Raw genomic sequence first — 22219 nt, forward strand, 5'->3', positions numbered from 1 at the left:
TTGTATTTCTGTGGGATCGGTGGTGATATCCCCTTTATCTTTTTTATTATGTCTATTTGATTCTTCTCTCTTTTCTTCTTTATTAGTCTGGCTAGCAGTCTATTTTGTTGATCATTTCAGAAAACCACCTCCTGGATGCATTGATTTTTTGAAGGGTTTTTTGTGTCTCTATCTCCTTCAGTTCTGCTCTATCTTAGTTATTTCTTGTCTTCTGCTAGCTTTTGAATTTGTTTGCTCTTGCTTCTCTAGTTCTTTTAATTGTGATGTTAGGGTATCAATTTTAGATCTTTTCCACTTTCTCCTGTGGGTATTTAGTGCTACAAATTTACCTCTAAGCACTGTTTTAGCTGTGTCCCAGAGATTCTGGTGCATTGTATCTCATTGGTTTCAAAGAATTTGTTTATTTCTGCCTTAATTTCATTATGTACCCAGTAGTCATTCAGGAGCAGGTTGTTCAGTTTCCATGTAGTTGTGTGGTTTTGAGTGAGTTCTTTAATCCTGAGTTCTAATTTGATTGCTCTCTGGTCAGAGAGACTGTTGATTTCCGTTCTTTTGCGTTTCCTGAAGAGTGTTTTACTTCCAATTATGTGGTCAATTTTAGAATAAGTGTGATGTGGTGCTGAGAGGAATGTATAGTCTGTTGATTTGGGGAAGAGTTCTGTAGATGTCTATTAGGTCTGCTTGGTCCAGAGGTGAGTTTAAGTCCTAAATATCCTTGTTAATTTTTTGTCTCATTGATCTGTCTAATATTGACAATGGGGGTGTTAAAATCTCCCACTATTATTGTGTGGGAGTCTAAGTCTCTTTGTAGGTCCTGTATTGCATGCATATATATTTAGGATAGTTAGCTCTTCTCGTTGCATTGATCCCTTTACCATTATGTAATGCCCTTCTTTGTTTTTTTTTTGATCTTTGTTGGTTTAAAGTCTGTTTTATCAGAGATTAGGACTGCAACTCCTGCTTTTTTTTTTCTTTCCTTTTGCTTGGTAAATATTTCTCCATCCCTTTATTTTGAGCCTACGTGTGTCTTTGCAAGTGAGATAGGTTTCCTGAATACAGCATACTCATGGCTCTCAAAGTTTGTGTCTTTTAATTGGGGCATTTAGCCTGTTTACATTTAAGGTTAATGTTATGTGAGAATTTGATCCTGTCATTATGATGCTAGCTGGTTATTTTTCCCGTTAATTGATGCAGTTTCTTCGTAATGTCAATGGTCTTTACAATTTGGTATGTTTTTGCAGTGGCTAGTACTGGTTTTTCTTTTCCATATTTAGCGCCTCCTTCAGGAGCTCTGGTAAGGCAGGCCTGGTGGTGACAAAATATCTCAGCATTTGCTTGTCTGTAAAAGATTTTATTTCTTCTTCACTTGCGAAGCTTAGTTTGGCTGGATATAAAATTCTGGGTTGAAAATTCTTTTCTTTAAGAATGTTGAATATTGGCCCCCACTCTCTTCTGGCTTGTAGGGTTTCTGCAGAGAGATCTGCTGTTAGTCTGATGGGCTTCCCTTTGTGGGTAACCTGACCTTTCTCTCTGGCTGCCCTTAACATTTTTTCCTTCATTTCAACCTTGGTGAATCTGACAATTATGTGTCTTGTGGTTGCTCTTCTCAAGGAGTATCTTTGTGGTGTTCTGTGTATTTCCTAAATTTGAATGTTGGCCTGTGTGTTCTTTTATTTTTATTTTTATTATTATTATTTTTTTTTTTTTGAGACGGAGTCTCGCTCTGTCGCCCAGGCTGGAGTGCAGTGGCGCGATCTCGGCTCACTCCAAGTTCTGCCTCCCAGGTTCACGCCATTCTCCTGCCTCAGCTTCCCAAGTAGCTGGGACTACAGGCACCCGCCACCACGCCCGGCTAATTTTTTGTATTTTTAGTAGAGATGGGGTTTCACCGTGTTAGCCAGGATGGTCTTGATCTCCTGACCTCGTGATCTGCCCGCCTCGGCCTCCGAAAGTGCTGGGATTACAGGCGTAAGCCACCGCGCCCGGTGGCCTGTGTGTTCTTAACAAGCAACAAATTATCTCCACATCTGGGCAAAAATAAGTTAGAAATGTTTAAATCAAAATTACAGTATAACTATAATTTCAAATTTTGAGGGACTACTTATGTGCATGGATGGTACCAGATGCCTTGAAAATAAGGTAGACACAAAGTAGGCATTGTTTTCTCCTCTTGCAGAGACAAGGAAAGGAACTGAGGCTAAGAGAGGTGGGGAGATATACACAGCCAGGAAGAGCCAAACTAGGACTGTCTTGCTGCAGAGCCCGTGTTTTCTGCTCATTAGGCTCCATAGCATAGCGCACAAAACAAGGAGGCATTGCATCGTCGTAGAGTTCCTCTTTTCTCTTGTATCCTTCAAGTTTCTTTTGATTCCCCTTACAAACTATGTGGGGTATAATATTATGAGACCAGTCTAACCATTGCCAAGTTTGGCTAAGCTATTTGGTTCTAGAGTTGATGTGACGTCTTTCTCATCCCAGCACTTAACTGACTTACATAATAAAGCCTGCAGTATGGATGGGCCTCTGGGTGGTGTGGCCTCATGAAAAATATGCCTTGGGTCTGCAATTTCAAGCTAGGTGGGGCAGCCCCTCACGACATCATCACACAGAGATACTGCTGTACTTTCTGCTCATTTCATATAGATCTTGAAGAAATTCACTTCTCTGCTTACTCAAAACCTGTCCCCTTTAAAAAAGATTCCTTCTAGAAATCAACCTGTAACCTAAGTTCTATCATTGTTTTCAGGTAAAGAATAGAAATTAAAGAGATAAAGACTATCTACAACATACTCATTTGGGAACAGATGTCACAGATCAGGTGTCCCTCTATTGTCTTCCTCCTCAAGAGGGGTCTGGTCATAAAGAATATCAAGACCAGGAAAAGAGGACACAGGTGGCCATGCACACAGTGAGGCTGATTATGTGCGTAGAAACCAAGAGCCTTATGCTCCAGAGGGCAGTGCCAGCTCCTTTTCTGCTGCTGCCTCCTGGAGCTCCTGTCTGTCCTCTGAGCTCCTGCAGAAGCCTTCCTCTATCACCACTGCCAACCAACCAGCCCCAGACTGGGGCAGTACATTTGCTTTTGATACCCTGGAGTGTAGGAGGACCACTTGGACTTGGCATGGTAAGCCCCATGGTTGTGTGGCCCTAAACAAGTCATGGTGATGACAACACCAGCCCTGCTCCTAGTTCGCCACCTTCTGCTTCCACACTGGTGACTCCTCTCATTCACTCTCCTCCCCTGACAGCGGCCAAACCTCCTAGCATCCAATCAGTTCATCTTTCCATCTCTTCCCAGTCACACCTGGGAATCATGCCTCCGCTCAAAGCCTTGCTGCTCCAGAATCTAGGACTTTAAAATCTACTCCCCACTCCAGAGATAACTGCCCTACCTTCCCCCTCCCACCACTTCATTCATACTGAACCTGAACCTGGATGCCAAGCTTCTCTGTTCACGACCCTCAGATCAAACACCTCAAGCAATCTGTGTAAAAACGTGTTCAAAATAGTTTTCTTTACCTTGTGCCTTGTTGCGAGTTTGCACTATGTCTTTCCACCCTCCCTGCTCCCATCTGGGTTCCCTCACCTGTCAATTACTCTATTCTATGTGCCTGATGCTTCTCATACCACTCCCAAAGCTGAGTCAATCGGTCTAATTCAATTAGGCCTTCAATAATGCCAGCCAATCCTCGTATTTATCTCTAGTCAATAGGCTCTCCTATTCCCTATAATCATTGTTCTAAATCTTTTATATTCTTTTCAAGTTTCAAACCACAGCCACTTCCTCTTATTCTTTTTATATATGTTAAATACTAATCTTTTGTTGGTTGTGTTACAGATACATTTTCTCAGTTTGGGGCTTGTTTTTTCACTTTTTTTGATGTACTTTGATAAATAGAAATTCTCAAATTTAATGTACAGTCACACTTTACTTAACAATGGTGATACATCCTGAGAAATGTGTCGTTAGGCTATTTCATTGTTGCGTGAACATCATAGTGTATTTCTTTTCTTTTTTTTTTGAGACAGAGTCTTGCTCTGTCACCCAGGATGGAGTACAGTGGCCTGATCTTGGCTCACTGCAACCTCCGCCTCCCAGGTTCAAGCAATTCTCCTGCCTCAGCCTCCTAAGTAGCTTTTGGGAGCACCAGCCACCACACTCAGCTAATTTTTGTATTTTTAGTAGAGACGGGGTTTCACCATGTTGGCCAGGCTGGTCTCGAACTTCTGACCTCAGGTGATCTGCCCACCTCAGCCTCCCAGAGTGCTGAGAGTACAGGCGTCAGCCACCACACCCAGTCCATAGAGTGTATTTCTAAAAACCTAGACAACATAGCCTACTACACACCTAGGTTCTATGGTATAGCCTATTTGTCCCTAGGCTACAAACTTGAATGGCATATTACAGTTCTGAATACTGTGGGCAATTGTAACACAATGGTAGGTATTTGTGTATCTAAACATATCTAAAGATAAAAAGGTACAATAAAAATACAATATTATAATCTCATGGCACCACTGTCACATACACAATGCATCATTGACTGAAACATCGTTATGCAGCCCATGACTGTAGTTAAATGTATCAGCCTTTATTATGTTTTGTGCCTTTTGCCTCTTGTTTAATAAACTCTTCTTTACCCAAATATCAAAAAAGATATTCTATATATTCAACTAAAATGTGTCTAGTTTCACCTTCCACATTAAATCTGTAACCCATCTATAACTGATTTTTTTTGTATATGATATGAAGTGAGGATCCATGTGGATGACTAACTGACATTACATCATTTATTGAATGGTCCATCCTTATGTGGCATAATGCCAGCTCTTTCATAAAGCAGGTTTCCACCTATACATGAGCCTTTCTGGCTTCCCTACTTGTCTAGTCCTGTCTGGTGCCCTACTTTTCTAATCAGTGTAACTTTATAATAAGCCCTGATGTAAGATAAGGCAAGTCACACTCCTTGTGACACTTCTCCAGAGTTGCCAACTATTTTAGCCCTTTGCTCTTAGAGGTAAATTTTAAACTCAGCCTTTCAGATTGCATGTACATGTGCATGTGCGCACACACACACACACACACACACACGCACACATTGTTGAGATGTGGATTGAAATTGCATTGAATTTAACAATTCATTCTCCTCATGCTCAACAGAAGACTCCTCCTTAAAGGAAATCAAAGGGCATAAATGTAAGCTCCTCTGCTTTCTTCTCCTTTATCCCAGTGTGACTATATCTTGAGCCATGCCTTTTTTTTCTGTGTAGTATCAGAGGAAGTAGTGCCCCTCTTCTTCTCTACAGTCATTCTCTGAACAGGCAACACATCCCATCACTTTGCATTTCCTCCATGATTTTTTCTCTAGAAAATGTACATTTCTTGGACAGTAACTGTATTACTCCCTCTACACTGAGTTCTACTTCTGTCTTTTCTACCTTCCTAAAATTTCAAGGACATTGTACTTTTCTGCTAGTCCTTCAACTTTTCTTTTTCTTCTCCTCTTTTCCTTATGCTTCTCATTACTTTCATCTGTAAATGTGGACATTATCTGAGACTTCTTTGTTCTCAGTCCTTTTGTTCTTTGTGTCATTTTTTGGAGAAGTAATTTTAAGTCTCCTTTCATGGGAGATTGTGTCAATTTCTCTTTAAAATTCTGTCAAATTTTTGCTTTATATATTTTGAGATGATGTTGTTTGGCTTATAAGTTTTTAGACTAGCTATATTTCCTGGTGAAATATTTTTCTATCATTATTCGGTGACTTTATTTATTCTTGACAATGCTATGTCTTGCATTTCAGTTCGTCTGATATTAATCCACTTACATCAACTTCTTTTAGTTCGTACTTTCCCAATATAGGAAATTTTCATGCTTTTTCTTCTTTTATTTTTAGCTTTTCTGCACCCTGTATGTTAGATGAGTTTCTTAAAAATTATATATAGCTTTTGTTTTTAATATCATATTAGATGCTCTATTTTTAAGTGGTAAATTAGTCTAATTGCATTTATTCTGTGCTTATTACCCTGTATACATTTTAAATTTCGTTCATTTGTTCAGTAAGATAGTCTCAATTGCTAAGTCTCATTTATGTATTTTGTTATAATACCTTTTTTTTTTCTTGGTACTATCATACATCTCCTGTTGGCTTTACCAACAACCTCATTGGAGATTATTCACAAAACTATTTCTGGCCCTAACCTTGCTCTCTCGATCTCTCCAACCATAATTACAGCTTGCGGTTAGATGTCTCACCTGGTTGTCCCATCATTACTTCAAGTTCTACACGTCCAGAAACAAAATCAGCCTATCCAACATCCTCCGGTGCTTCCCAGCCCTACCTCTCCACCATGTTTCCCCTTCCAATTCTCGTTTCATTTTCTCAATCTTGAAAGCTTCAGTTCCCCTATCCTCATTGCACCGCCACCAGTCAATTGTGGCCAAGTTATTCTGAGTTTCTTTCGGCAGCGTCTCTCACATCTGCCTGCTCTACTTTGATTCCAGTGCCATCATCCTCATTCTGAGCCTCAGTTTTCTTCCCCAGGGCCATTACTATGTGTTCCTACCTAGTCCCAGAAAGGAAACCTTGTTGTCCGTCCTCCAAGCTATTCCACACACTCCTCCAAGCTTGATGCTTGAGGCCCAGGCCTGACTTGTTAACTTCTTTGCTCAGATAGTTTCAAGGACTTGCTTTTGCTACTGACAAGTGTCCAAACTATTTAATGTGGCTTTGAGGCCCTCCACAGTCTGAATGCAGTCTGGATGAATCCCCACACTTCCATTACTTCTTTTTACCACCCTGTTTCCCAGCCAATAATTTAGGCTTTCCAAACTCCCATACTTTCTTTCATCTGGGAAAAGATTCTCTTCTGCTGCCATTTCCACTTGCACGATCACATGAAACTGCGAGCATCCAGCTATGACATCTCACAACTGCTTACTCTGATTTTCAACAGAAAAATGCATAGTACAATCTTACAGTACAGCCTAGTAGCCTAGGTCTAAGCTGCGTGTTGGTGAAAGCTGTTATATATCATTTCTTCTGTAGGGACCCTGACATTATTTATGATGTGCATAACCTCTGCTAGAATTAGTTGGTTATTACAACCCAGATTAAATAGTAATTATTTTAAATGAGATACATGCAGTGACTGTCAAGAAAGAGAAAGGGAGAGAGATTTCAATAATTAGCCATTGAATCTACATCTGGGTCAAATGGACTTTATCCATTATGCTTTTCTTACACAAGTGAAATATTCATATGCCAGACTTCTTTTTCCATAAAGGTGAAATGTTAGCTCATATTTAATTATGTTAAAAGACAAAAATTAAATAAAGCACGAATAACTTTATACTAATTTGTTGCCTTCTCCAGGATGACTTCATTTTAGTACTACTTATTTATGAAGTATAGGAAATAATCTGATTTTTATTCTTCTTATCTCAGAACCTAGAGCATATTTCAGTTTTCTGACTTTATTACTACACAGTTTTTGGTAAATTGCTTTAACAATTTTAATAAGTAGGATGTTATTTACTATTTCTTAACTCTGCCCTATAGTTTCCAAAATAAGATAGTTGTCCAATGGCTTATTTTGGATTTGTGCTAGTTATTGAGTGTTTATTGGTGCACTCATGGCCTGAATGTAAAAAGAAAAAAAAATAGCTTTCTAATCATAATTTATGTGGTGAAATTACTTTAACATCTTAATTTCTGGACTATATCTTGGGGGTTTTTGTAATGTACTTCACAGACTTTATAGTATGGTAACATGGGCTTCCTGCTTCCCTACAGCTGGTTCTCATTTGCAATAATGATTCTAAAATCAAGAAGCAAACATTGCAACTAGAGTACTAAGTCTGTTTATCCAGTACATCAATTCAGGATATACAGGAATGAAAATAAACCAACTCTTGTCTGGACACAGTGGCTCATGCCCATAGTCCCAGGACATTGGGAGGTGAGAAGTGTGGATCACTTGAGCCCAGGAGTTTGAGACCAGCCTGGGCAACATAGCAAAACCCTATCTCCACAAAAAAAATACAGAAATGAACTGGTTGTGTTGGCATGCAACGGGAGTTCTAGCTAAATCTCCTAAGCCTAGGAGTTTGAGGCTGCAGTGAGCTGAGATCATACCACTGCATTCCAGCCCAGGGGACAGAGCAAGACCCTGTCTCAAAAAAAAAAAAAAAAAACTAAATAAACTAATTTTTTCTTGACCCTCGTCAGTCAAGTCTCCAGGGACCATTGTTTTAGTCTGTTCCGGCTGCTATAATGAAATACCATAATCTGGGTAGTTTACAAACAACAGAGATTTATTGTTCACAGTTCTGGAGGCTGGACAGTCCAAGATCAAGACTCTGGCAGATTCAGTATCTGGTTAGGGCCCACTTTCTCATAGATGGTACATTCTTGCTGCATCTTCATGTGGTGGAGGGGGCAAGCAAGCTTCCTCAGGCCTTTTTCTTAAGGGCAGTAATCCCATTCATCAGGGCAAAGACCTCAGGACCTAATCACTTCTCGAAGGCCCCACCTCCTAATACCATCATCTTGGTGATTAAGAGTCAACATATGAATCTGAAGGAGACACAAATATTCAAATCCTAGCAATCACATATCCACCAGTTGACATGGAGAAGAAGTACCTTGAGGAGAGTTAGAAGAGACTTGGCATCTACCTTTATTTAGAACGTAATAGACATACAACATGAGAAGCGAAACTTAAGGGCTAGGTCACTGTTGTACCCTGGCAGCTATGGCTCTAATACCTCATTATCACCACATTCTCTCTTGGGCAGGGCAGCATAAGGCAAGCAAAAGCCAAGGAAGTACAAATTGTGCTAATGGAATAAATGGAAGCAAAGATATTAGGCCATCACTTTTGCAACCTTTTTAGTAAATTTTCTATAGCATTTGAGGCTGTCGACTTCCTCTTTCTTCTAAAGTTACTTTCCTGTGAATTTCATGTTAGACTCTCAATTTTCTATTTCTTTAACACTTCTGTTACCATTCATTTTCTTTTTCCATTGTTAGATCCTCTTCTTCCTCACCACTCTAAAAACAAATGTTTAACTATGATCAATTATTGGCTCTTTTCCCTTTCATTCACTATTGTGACTTCAATTACCATTTTAATCAAGACAATTCCCAAATGCACAAATATCTAGCCTTGCTTTCCCCTGGCTCCTGCATTTCCAAATTCCACTCTCACGCATACCCTCATTCTTCCTTGCCTAGACTATTGCTATTCCCTATGAACTTGGTTGCCTAGTCCAATATCCCCCTAAAGATGCATCCTACACACATTCCGGGGTTGGCAAACTTTTCTGTAAAGTGGCAGATAGTAAATATTTCAAGTTTTGCACACCAGATACAGTCTCTGTCACATACTGTTCGTTGTTTGCTTTCTTGTTTTTCAACAACCCTTTAAAATGTAAAAATCAATTCTCAGGTTACTGGTCACAGAAAAACAGAGCATAAAACAAATTTGACCCACAGGCAGTGGTTTGCTGGCCCCTTGCCATAGAAATGCCTGGTAGCCCTTGTTGAAGCACAGAGCCAATCATATCACTCTTTTGAACGTAAAGTAGAATGTTTTGCCTGTAGTTTCAGTCCAAAATTCCATTGCTTCTTTATGGATTCATCATGCTAACCAAACAGATCTCCTTACAGTCATTTTTAAATTTTCTATTTCCCTGATATTGTTCAAGCTTAGAGCACTCTCTTTAGTCACATTCAATTGCCAAACCCATGCACATGTCTGCATTTGCATGTGTGCACGCACACACACACACACACACACCTGGAATCCATTTACCTCCTTTATTTGTAACTCTCTTGTGCTTGTCATTTATGCTTTATTTATGTATATCTCTAACTTGCCGTGTAAGCTCTTAAGAGCAGAATCTGTCTGATTCATTATTCTATGTTTCTCCTGCACTCACTCTTGCCTAGTTGTGCTTAATATCATAGCATATACATAGCAGACACTCAATAAATCTTTAACAAATAAGTGAGTGAATGAATGAATTCAGATATATATACATTAATGGGGCTGATACATATTCAGTATCTATAAATTTTGTTAAAATCTCTACTAACACAGAGGCACAGCTCCTTAGGGAGTCATAAATTTGGTTTATGGGCTTGGATTTGATCCAGGCCCATCCACTTAAATTGTGCAACCCACGGGAAGCAATCTAATGTGGCAGTTGTAACCAAGTACTAGAAGCAGACAAACCTGGATTCCAACTCTGCCTTCATCACTCAAGTAGCTTAACCTGCATTGAGCCCTGGGATCCTCAGCTTTAAAATAGAGTGATAATTCCCGTGTGTTCTAGACTCTGTCACACTAGGGGCTTCCTCCTTTTGGTCGAAACAATGGTTTGATTTTTTTTTTACCCCAATGTGATAAATATAGATATACCAAAAGATTTTGATCCAAGGGTTGCACATGCCCCATATCCCCTACCAAATGCAAGGCCAAGATGTATCCCAATGTTACATGGCTTCCCATTCTCTGCAGGCCCTCAGGCTCCAGAGCTGACAACTTTCCCTTAGACACTGGAGAAGACAGCAGAGGGCTATTGTCTGTGCCTTACAGATAAGTCTCTGGAGGCCAACTCCACTACCTTCCAGTGCAAGGAGATTTATTATGTTTATGAGAGTATGTTTGAAGCTGATGTTGGCATCCAATTACAACTCTCTTTCCACATTTAGGAAACTGAAGGCCAACTCCCTACCTATCCCTTAATAGACTCATAAAAACCAAGCAAGCATGATTTTTAAATAAGTTTCATCTCTCTCTCTCTCTTTTTTGTTTTTGTTTTTCAAATGGGCATCCTGTCTGTATCTGAGAAAGGAACAAAAAGTCGATGTTTCCTGCTTAGAAAAATGGTAGTCTCTTACTACCATAAGCAGGAGATGGTCAGTGTTACTTGTCAGGTCAGGGTGTCAGGACAACATAGGATTCACTCCTCAGAATTGTCAGTACCCAACACCCTGTTGCTGGGAGAGCTAAGTATTTAACTTTTATGTGTAAAGAATGTTGGCACAGTGTGTGGCTCCTAGGAAGCACTCAGTAACTGTTAACTGTAACTACAATTATTCTACATGTAACTACAGGGACTCATTAGATTATAAACACAGACGTTTCTTGTTCCTCTCATATTTTATCCAGTCTTAGTTAAAATTATCAGTAGGGCATACTTTGATTTCAGGACTTTTGATTTCATCTTCAGGTTCCATCTTCCCTTCTTGATCATTTTAGTGGACAGGGTACAATTAAGAGGAAGCATATATAACTTCCCAGGTGATAAGAAAGAAGCAAGCCACTGCCTTCCCTGTTTAACACCAATGACCAAACAAGCTCAATTGGCCTGCTTATAGTCATAAGAGGAATCAAGCCTTTTATAGATGGGAAGGGACTTTTTTACACCAAATGGCTGAAAGTCATAGAGTCATGCATCAAGTTTAGAAAAGCTTTTTCTCCAAAATAATGTTTGGGGAGAAATTGAAATGTTCTTTGAGATAGATACTGAATTGTACCAAAACTCCTTTTAAATGTTATCTGAATATCATCTTAACATAATTTAAGTCCAAACATTTTAAATAAAATAGTGGAAAGAAGATAAAGAGAAAGAATTTTTCAACTCAAAATGTTTTCCATGTGAGTTTTCAACATACAGTGGGTTACTGATAAATTTTTGAGGTTCTGAAATGCTTTTAAATTATTAGAATATCATTATTTTAGAAATAAGGGTGATGCAGGCTTTATAGTCAATTTGCCTGATTCAAATCCCAGATCTGCCATTTAATATACAATATTGGGCAAGTTATTTAACCTCCATATGTCTTAGTTTTCACCTCCAGAAGATTTAGATAATAATACCAATATTATGTCATTAATTATAAGGATTAAATGAGTTAACATATACAAAGAACATAATAAGCACTCAATAAATATTTTTATCATAACAATGGTGATGATGTCTATATAGCACTTTATGTTTAGCAAAGATCATTTTCATATTATCTTGTTTGATACAAAAATCAACCTTGCTGAGGTCAGTATTAGTATCTCCATTTTACAGAGAGAAATCAAGACTCAAAGACAGTAAGTGACAAGTTCAAGTTTGTTTAGTTAGTGGCAACTTTGTACTTAAGCCAAGAGCGTCTTTCTGCAAATCCTGGGCTCTTTCTACCTTTTTCATCTGATTCAATATTCTAATTATCAAGTGTGATCAAGTTAAAATGACTGTTAAGTAGGAGCCCATTTTCTCTTTCATTCCCAGAACAATCTGAATGAATATTAAACTGTGAGATTCACATGGAAAGAAAAGACTATCTTGTTGGCTGATATTCTTGGAATACCTTCTGCCCCTATGTACCAGTCATTATATTTACAAGGAAAATGTAGGCACAGTGTCCAGACCACCCTGTAGTCTCACAAAATATTCATCGACATGAAAAACAAATATCAAGAAAATGTAATTTACACAATTCCTTTCCAAAACAGCCAATAATAATAATAATAACACCTTTCATCTACTGAAGTATGATAATGCTTATAGTGTATAAAGCTCTGTTCCATTCCTTGTGTCATTTGAGCTGCATGACAATGGGACAAGAATTATGCTAGCTCATCAGAACAACGAAACAGATTTGGGAAGACTATAGAAATGAAGAGCAAATACCCATTTGATTTTCTTTTTCTTTTATTTATTTATTTATTTATTTTTTGTTTTTGAGACAGAGATTTTGCTCTTGTCACCCAGGCTGGGGTGCAGTGGCATGATCTCAGCTCACTGCCACCTCTGCTTCCCAGGTTCAAGTGATTCTTCTGCCTCAGCCTGCCAAGTAGCTGGAATTACAGGCACCCGCCACCATGCCCAGCTAATTTTTGTATTTTCAGTAGAGACGGGGTTTCACCATGTTGTCCAGGCTGGTCTCAAACTCCTGACCTCAGGTGATCCACCCACCTCGGCCTCCCAAAGAGCTGGGATTACGTGAGCCACTGTGCCCCGCCCAGTTTGATTTTCAATCCCGCTATCCAAGCCTCAAATTCTCTCTCATAACCAATGAACACACATAGAATTTTAATACCTCTGGCCTTTTTCAGCCATATTCCTCAAAAAATATTGGTAGATTAGAGGCAATGGAAAAATATAACTACTCTCTTTTACTGAGAAAAATTAATAAAAGTAATACAATCGATTAAATAAGAATACTATTGTATTATTTTATTCCTTTTAATAGCTTACTTACTAAATAATTTACATGACAATTGGTAGTTTGAGTTCTAACTCTAGGAAGGTCTTCCTAGAGACTGGAGGCATACATCTCACACCTACTCTGCATTTCCACTCCATCCCTAGGCAGAATCTCACCATGCCTGCCTAAACTACCCATCCCTGGCTGACCTCAGCGCCCTCTAGTCTCTCCATTCCAGTTGAAACAGGGCAGCTGGATGACTCCCATTAAGGAGCAACTCTTATAATGTAACCTCCCACCCAATCAGAAACCCACATTACCCTCACTGTGCTTCCCAAGGCAAGGAATGGCTATCACTAATTGCATAGGAGATCATTTTAGGTGGAATGTAAATCCATCTTTTTGTTTTCTGAGATATGTTTTCATTTGCTTATATATGAAATAATTATAATAAAACACAAAGCCAAGGGTATTAGACCTAAATAAATAAAAGTTTTAAAGGGGAATTAATTTGAAGAAAAATTTCTACTTGTAGTGTTGGTGTATCAATATGGCAAAAAGGTGAAGATTATACAAGCATGATTGTAGGTTGGAATATACTAGCCTTCAGAATTAAGTTTCAGTTCCTTAGCCAGACATTGAAGACCTTCCGTGATCCAGACTTAGTCTATCCTTCCAGCCACAACTCGAAGTACTACTTGTACTCTAGTCTAACCAAATGTACTTTTTGAAAAATCTGTGAATATCCCACCTATGTGACTTTGTTCATAGTGCTCTCTGTGTCAAAATGTCCTCTCCCTATAATTCTCCATCTCTATCCACCCTCCAGACATAGTGTGAAGGGTGCCTCATTGATGATCTCTTCCCAGAAATCCACAATGAAAAATAGTTTCTCTCAAAGGATTTGGCGATTGATTGAGTGTGGTGGCTAAGGAAAGATAGTGGTCAAGAATGATAGTTCCACTGAGCAATACAGGGAAGCCCAGGAGTGGAACTTGATTTAGCAAGAAGATTATAATACATGTATGAAATGACTACAACTGATAAAGCCTCATCATGTCTGTTATTTCTCAGATTTGGTCATCAAAATAACCTCTCATGGTAGGCAGGGCAACTGTTACTATGTATGTGTTATTTGTGGTGACCTCAAACTCAAAGATGCTGTGAGATTTGTCTAAGTCTACACAGCTCCAGACGGCAAAACTAGAACACAAGCCTTAACCTTCCTTAAATTAATAGTAATAATAATTGCTTTATTTTTCTAATTATGAAAATGTTTTAAGGGAAGGATAGAGAGAGATTTGTTAAAGGATACAAAATCACAGTTAGGTAGGGGGAATAAGTTCTAGTGTTCTATACCACTGGAGGATAACTGGTTAATAATATATAGTTTCAAACAGCTAGAAGGAGGACATTGAATGTTCCCAACACAGAGCAATGATAAATATTTGATGTGATGGATATGCTAATTACCCTGATCTGATCACTATACGTTATATATATCAAAACATCGTTATGTATCCCATAAATATGTACAGTTATATATCCATTTAAAAAAATAAAAATATTTTCATTGTAGAAATATAGAAAATAAATAAACACATGAGAAAGGTAAATAATCATGGTTATAACTTTGGTGCATTTTCCATTTTTTCTATACTAATTTGTATATAATTGAGATATTGTTTACATATATGTTTATATCCTGAATTTTTCACTTAATAATCATATAATTATGTAATTATGTAATTAAGTGAAAATTATAATTTTCACTTAATAAATACATAATTATGTTCCTGTGTCATTAAAATGTCTTAATGAACAAGTAATAGGTCATAACTTTTCAGAAATTTATTTATTTTAAAAAATTTAAAAAGCAAAAAAACTTAAAAGGAAAGTCAGGTGCAGGCTTGAGCCACATATATTTTTGTTGTTGTTTTGTTTCTTATTTCAATAGGTTTTTGGGGGAACAGATGGTGTTTGGTTACATGAATATGTTCTTTAGTGGTGATTTGGGAGATTTTGGTGCACCCATCACCCGGGCAGTGTACACTGTATCCACTGTGTAGCCTTTTATCCTTCACCCCCTTCCCACCCTTTCCCCAAGTATCCAAAGTCCATTGTATCATTCTTACGTTTTTGCATCCTCATAGCTTAGCTCCCACTTATGAGAGAGAATGTAAGACGTTTTGTTTTCCATTCCTGAGTTACTTCACTTAGAATAATGGTTTCCAATTCCATACAGGTTGCTATGAATGCCATTATTCCGTTCCTTTTTATGGCTGAGTAGCGTTCTGTGATATATATATACATACACCACAATTTCTTTATCCACTTGTTGATTGATGGACATTTGGGCTGGTTCCATATTTTCGCAATTGCAAATTGTGCTGCTAAAAAGATGCATGTGCAGGTATGTTTTTTTGTATGATGACTTTTCATCTGGGTAGATACCCAGTAGTGCGATTGCTGGATCAAACGGTAGTTCTACTTTTAGTTCTTTAAGGAATATCCACCATGTTTTTCATAGTGGTTGTACTAGATTACATTCCCACCAACAGTGTTAAAAGAGTTGTTTTCACCACATCCCTGTCAAAATCTATTTCTTTTAATCTTTTGATTTTGGCCATTCTGGCAGGAGTGAGGTGGTATTGCATTGTGGTTTTGATTTGCATTTCCCTTGTAATTAGTGATGCTGAGCATTTTTTCATGTTTGTTGGCCATTTGTATATCTTCTCTTGAGAATTGTATATTCATGTCCATAATCCACTTTTTGATGGGATTGTTTGCTTTTTCCTTGCTGATTTGTTTGAGTTCCTTGCAGATTCTGGATTTTAGTCCTTTGTCAGATGTTTAGCAAGATGGAGTTCGCTGATGACCCTGAGAAGTACAGTTTCAGTAGTGTTATGGAAACAAATCCTGAAGAGGCCATTCAACAGAAAACGAGACTGGAGAAAGTGGACACAGAATAGAACATGCTTTTGAGAAATTCTGCACTATAGGAAAAGAAAAACTAAGGGAAGAAGCTGAAGGAGAATAGACAGCAAGAGATGATGTCACAACAACTCTTGTCCATAAAAAATATACCATGGTCTTCAATACTATTCTATCAGTGTTGGAAGACACAGGACTCAGGGGAATCTAAAATAGTGAAACCTGTAGAAGCAGACAGCACAGTGGTGGTTGTCAGGGGCTGCAGAGAGGGGGAAATGGTGAGTTGCTAGTCAACAGGAACTTATGGAAAATAAGTAAGTTATAGAGATCCATTGTACATTTGTCCTGTAGTTACCAATACTGTATTGTACAGTTAAAAGTCTGTTGAAAGGGTAGATCTCATGTTAAATTTGCTTATCATGCTTTTTTTAAAAAAAGGAAGAAGAAGAAAGAGATTTCAGTAGTTATCTTCCCTCTCTTTTAAACCCAAAAGAAATGATATCAAAATATTTCTAGCCAATGGCCACTGAGGAATAAAGAGGCTTTGATAATAATAATGCTAAAAAGCTGCTTATTAGGTATTAGGCAATATGTGTACATATGTATCTGTATCTATCTACCTACCTACATATCTGTCTTCCCCTTTCTCATTTAAATCTAAAAACCATTTTAAGAAGTAGGCACTATTGCCATCTTACTTTTCTAAATCTTAGAGAGGTTAAATAATTTGCCCAAAGGACACAGAAAGTTAAGAAGCAGCATCAAAATTTAAATCCAGCCTTGTTTGAATAAAAAGCTTGGACTCTTTCCATTTCTCTCTTCTAATGTGAGAAGGACACACTTTTAACTCTTCAGCCCAGAAATCTTACCTTCATATGATCTGATTAGACAGAATGCAATCTAGATGATCTCTAGTTCCCATCCAGCACATCTTTCTTGGATTCTGTGATTCATTTACATAGTAAGAGTTTTCTTTCATATTTCATATTAATTTCACATTTCTCAGTGAACAGTCATCTTGAAGTTGAGTATAGCTTTGATCCAGTTTATTTTTTCTATTGTGAAAGTAATATATACTAATTAGAAATATGCTTATTATAGAAAATTTTAAAACTATCAAAATATAAACAGAGGAAAAAGATCTTCCACAGCCCCACAAGCACCAATGACTTTTGCTGAATTTTCTTCTAAGGTATTTTTTTCTGTGTATAAGGTTTTAGGTTTATTTTCCATTGTTTTGAACACAGTGGTAATCATGTTGCATATATCTATACAGTGAAAGTTTCACTTAGCAATAAAATATTTGCATTTTTTCATGCTATTTATAAACATATTTTTAAGGCTGAACCATTCATTATTTCATAGAGTCAGATCCCTCCCCACCACTGAAAACATTAGGCTGAGTTTTAAACTAGGAGGAAGTTACCAATAGCACCTAAGTCCTTTTAGCCATGGTTTTATAAAAGAGTAGGTATCTGGTTATAAAGATACCCAAGTCTATGCTATTAATATATTTTTCTTCCATTTCTACTATAGTTCTCAAAACTTCTTTCTGCAGGATATCTACCTTGGCAAATATAAACTTCAAGCTTATCCTGGCATCAGTGTTATTACCCTATTAAGAACACTTGAGAAAAGTTCATATTGATTAGCATACCACTCCCACGTCTGCCTAACAAAAGCCTTCCTAAATATTAAAGTTGAATGTGAATGCTGTACATGGACATCTACTACAGACTGCATAATATTGTAGCATTTGAATGGAAGCAATTGTTAAATACCATAATACAGAAATGACCATTAGTGCTTGCCCTTCCCACTCATGAATTTCATATAATACAATTTCTTTAAGGTCCAGACATTTTACTGGGCAATTTTAGTGAGTGTCCTAGGCTCTTAGGCACCATGGAGTTTGACCTTACTCAAAGCCTACTGCAGAAGTTTTGTCCCCTGAATACACAGTCCATGTGAAAGAGCCACAGGAGAAGAAGTCATTGTATGACAAAAAGAAATATGAAGACCCAGCCTGTACTTGACATTTGTGATGAATGCAGCCTTTCAATGATAAACTCCTGCCAGCCCCACCTCAATTTGAATTTGCATTCTCCATTAATGTGGTTATAATGCTGGCCCTGGTCAAAGTCCCATCGTAAGTCTCCTGTTTCCTGGGTATAATACAAACAGCAAGGTCACATACATGCCAGCTGTTGACTAACAAAACAGTGAATTATTATTGAAGCAGTCTTGGGCCACTGTACAGAGTATTCTTTACATGCAACAAAAGCTATGTTGGGGACAATGTCAGAAATCAATTAGAACCACCAAAGATAATCTTTCATTCCCTCTCTCATACAAGCTCTACTTCACTTTGTCTTTCTTTTCCTTTTGAATTGTTTTGCAAGCAGTATTACCAATAAATCTATATCTGATCAGAAGTGGTTCATTTTGTAAAATATTATTGAAATCAAATTATTGATAAATAAGCATCTTTTTATTGTTTGAACTGTTGGTACCTAGAGAAATGGTATCTTCTTGACTGCTTTGCCTCTCATTAGTATTTACATTTTTAAAATTTTTTTAAATTACTTTTTCTATCATTTGGGAGCAAGAAATATAGCCCTTGGATTTTGTTGGAGCCAAAATACTGGGAAATATAAGGAAAAGCTTGTTTTTACAGGAGAAGACACTCTCTATCCCAAGGCCTAATTTTAAGCAGTTTATAGCCCCCATAACTAGCATTTATTCTGCATGGAAAGATATTTGAGGAAGAGGGCAACTACTGGGGGAATGTAGGATTTACAGTAGCAGTTGTTGGAATAACTGGACCTCAGCCTGTCCAACATTCTCCCAGATTTATAACACAAAATTACTATATCAGAATGAGACTCCAGGGAGCTAAAACAACCAATTGACAAGCTGTTCTGCTTCCTGTTAAGGCTGAGCTAGGTTTCTCTCCTTCTGGATCCTAAAACATTCAAAACTAGGCCAAGTTTTTAAGCCCCTGGAGGAAATTGCCTGCTTATTATCATTTCATCATTTTGGCATTATAAAAAAGCAAACACAGGAAAGTTATTTGCATAAAACGAGACAAAACAATTAGTCTTATGCTCCTGTTTCTACTATCAGCTCTTAACACCTCAGAGTAAATTTTCATTTATATTAAATGTTAACCTGACCAACTCATCTTCTGTGTTGGTCACTTCAGGGAAAGTTAAAGGACGGGCAACGGAGCATCACCAAAGGAAAGAAACTGTAGAGATCATTGAGATTAAATCTACCCCTTCAGTTACAGATGAGGAAACTGGGACTTTAAATAATGACAACAATAGCAACAACATTTACTGAACATTTTCATTATCCAGGTTACTTTTTAAGCCCATCTATTAAGTTAGTCCAGTTTCTCCAAGTATGTACCAGGGTCTTTTTAAACTGTTTTTGTGCATATTAATTTATTTTTCTCACAATTTATGAAGGAGATAGTGTTTTCATCTGTAAAACAAGAAGTTACGGCCAGGCACCGTGGCTCACACCTATAATCCCAGCACTGTGGGAAGCCAAGGTTGGAGGAACACTTGAGGTCAGGAGTTCAAGATCAGCCTGGGCCACAGAGTGAGACCCCATGTCTACAAATAATTTTGTTTTAATTAGCTGGGCATGGAGGTGCATGCCTGTCGTCCCAGCTACTAGAGAAGCTGAGGCAAGAGGATCGCTTGAGCCCAGGAGTTCAAGGTTACAGTGAGCTATGATTGCACCACTGCACTCCACCCTGGATGACAGAGCAAGACCCTGTCTCAAAAAAAAAAAAAGGAAAACAAGAAGTTAGATGACTTGCTCAAGGCAAGAGCCACTTAAGTGGCCTGATAGATTATATTGTTATACATTATTATATTATTTATTTTGTTATTTATATTAAATATATTATAATAAAATTATATTGTTATATAAGAAATAATAAATATTATATGTTGAAATATAAGTTTCAACATATGATGTTTATTTTTTATTTTTACAGAAATCCATTTTTCTAAAAGCTTCTATGCATTGACGGTTTCATTCAAGAGTATTGCAATAGGTCCATTATATGTTAGTGAGGAAAATCAAGGACAAAATATGCTATATTCCATGCAATAAAGATCCTCTGATTTCATAAGATATTGCATTGAAATATCATCCCTACATCTGAAGAAAATGTTAAGAAAATATCTATTGAATCAAAATCTGAATTTCAGTCTTAGAGTCGTAATATGGATCATCTTGATTCAGTGACCATATTTTGGAAGCTAAAATTTAAAATAGATGGTCTTGGATGTGAGCTAACAACTGCAAAGAATATTTGAAATGGGGACTATTTTGGGAAATTCCATTTGTATCATCAGTGTGTGTGTGTGTGTGTTTAATGTGTATATGTGACAAATGTATTTGATGTGTGTCTACGTGTGTGTGAATGTAAATGTAAAATGACTTCTTAAAACCTGATGATTTTAGAAACCATAGGTAAAGCCCAATAACAACTTGGAGTAGGAGTGAGAACAAGAGCATCCAATATTCTTTCACAAGGCAGTATATGTACATTACCAGCTCCTCCCTGATTGTATACCAGTTCCAGAAATGTCTTTTTTCCAAGTCCATATCAGAAAGTTAGGATCAGTCACTGTAAAAAGGTATGTTTAGGACAATTGTTTCAGAAAACTGCTAAAATATGCTTTTCTGTTAAGTGACTTGTGAGTTCCTTCCCAGTCCTTGCCACGTTGACATGGGTGGTTCTGTGATTGCTGAGTGTGTTCAATGAAGCAATGCTTGAAAAGCAATTGAAACTCTGAGTTGATTGGGCCTGTAACAGCAGTCAGTCTGCTTGAAATTACAAGCTGGACTCCTTGAAATGAAACTTGTCATGCCCAGCAAAGCTGTTGATTTCCTCTCACCTCTGGGAATCTTTGGAGGAATTGAACTAGCCTGATGGATAGGTTCTAAACACCAAGCAACTTGGAAAATGTCCCCAAGCCTGCCCCTCTTTCAAAGCATCCAGGATGCTTTGACTGTGGGCTGTTTTCCTTGTTAGTCCCTGGCAGCATGGTAGTTATGCTTTGGGTAGCCTTCGTTTAAAGAGGAGGAGATGGGCCTGCGCGGCAGCTCTCACCTGAAATCCCAGCACTTTGGGAGGCCGAGGAGGGCAGAACGCTTGAGCCCAGGAATTCAAAACCAGCCTGAGCAACATAGTGACACCCCATCTCTATTTTTGAAAAAAATTAATTATATATATTTTAAAAGATGATGAGATAGTTGATAAGTTAATGTCCTAAGTAATTATAGGGCTTACGATTCACATATTTCTCCTTCTGGAAAAGAATTCTTCTTCCAGTTACCCAATTTATTTTAGGGACTGCCTTACTCGTCTCAAGTCTTAAGCCCATGGAGTTCTCATATTTGGCTAGAATGTGGCATTAGCTGCTTTTTAGACTGACACCATAATTAAGAAGAGACACTAAAATGGTATTTTCTCAAACAGACTCTACTGCCTAATAAAAGCTAGGTTTTTCTTTTCTAAAGAGTGAATAAAAACGAAACCTCGTTTATTTTCAAGGAATTAGAATTGTCTATTATATCTGGTATAAACCCATGAATTTTCTTTTCATTCAGGATTTTAGAGACCTATTGAGTAGTACTTAATTTTGTAATTGTCCTCACTGCTAAATTTAGCTGCTAAAAAATCCTATTTTTTTTATTTTAAATAACTATGGCTCCAAAAATGTCTCTATTAGGTACATCTTACTCATCACCTAAAAATTATATTTGCTCTTTTAGCTAATAAAATTGCTGTAATGATGAAATTTTTGAGGTTATAAACTTTGCGTTTCACCTACCTATAGTTCCTACTGTGTAGAAACAAAAAATCATGGTGTCCTTAAAGTTCAGTAAAAAAGAGATGATTAAATTTCATCTACCCAGTATCTACCCAGTCGTCCAAAATTTGAGATAAAGGGCACAAGTGATCCTAAAGACAGGCACAGTGTATACAGACACACACATACACACACACACAGTCTCCCCAGGCCTTCAAACAATGCCTGACCCT

The 22219-nt window shown here is 37.6% G+C and overlaps 1 protein-coding gene and 1 long non-coding RNA gene across 17 annotated transcripts in view; one reads left to right on the forward strand and one right to left on the reverse strand.

Annotated features, from left to right (window-relative positions):
* TRPM3 (transient receptor potential cation channel subfamily M member 3) overlaps positions 1–22219 on the forward strand; it is a 920678-nt gene that overhangs the window by 711986 nt on the left and 186473 nt on the right. The gene's annotated exons all lie outside the window — the stretch shown is intronic.
* LOC115834639 overlaps positions 16052–22219 on the reverse strand; it is a 47203-nt gene continuing 41035 nt past the window's right edge. The window contains exons 3-4 of the long non-coding RNA XR_004029551.1: positions 17016–17201; positions 16052–16092 (exon numbers count right to left, since the gene is read on the reverse strand). This is a non-coding gene — a long non-coding RNA (uncharacterized LOC115834639). The remainder of the gene's footprint in view (positions 16093–17015; positions 17202–22219) is intronic.

The sequence above is a fragment of the Nomascus leucogenys genome, chromosome 1a (genome assembly GCF_006542625.1).
Source record: "Nomascus leucogenys isolate Asia chromosome 1a, Asia_NLE_v1, whole genome shotgun sequence".
Taxonomy (NCBI): domain Eukaryota; kingdom Metazoa; phylum Chordata; class Mammalia; order Primates; family Hylobatidae; genus Nomascus; species Nomascus leucogenys.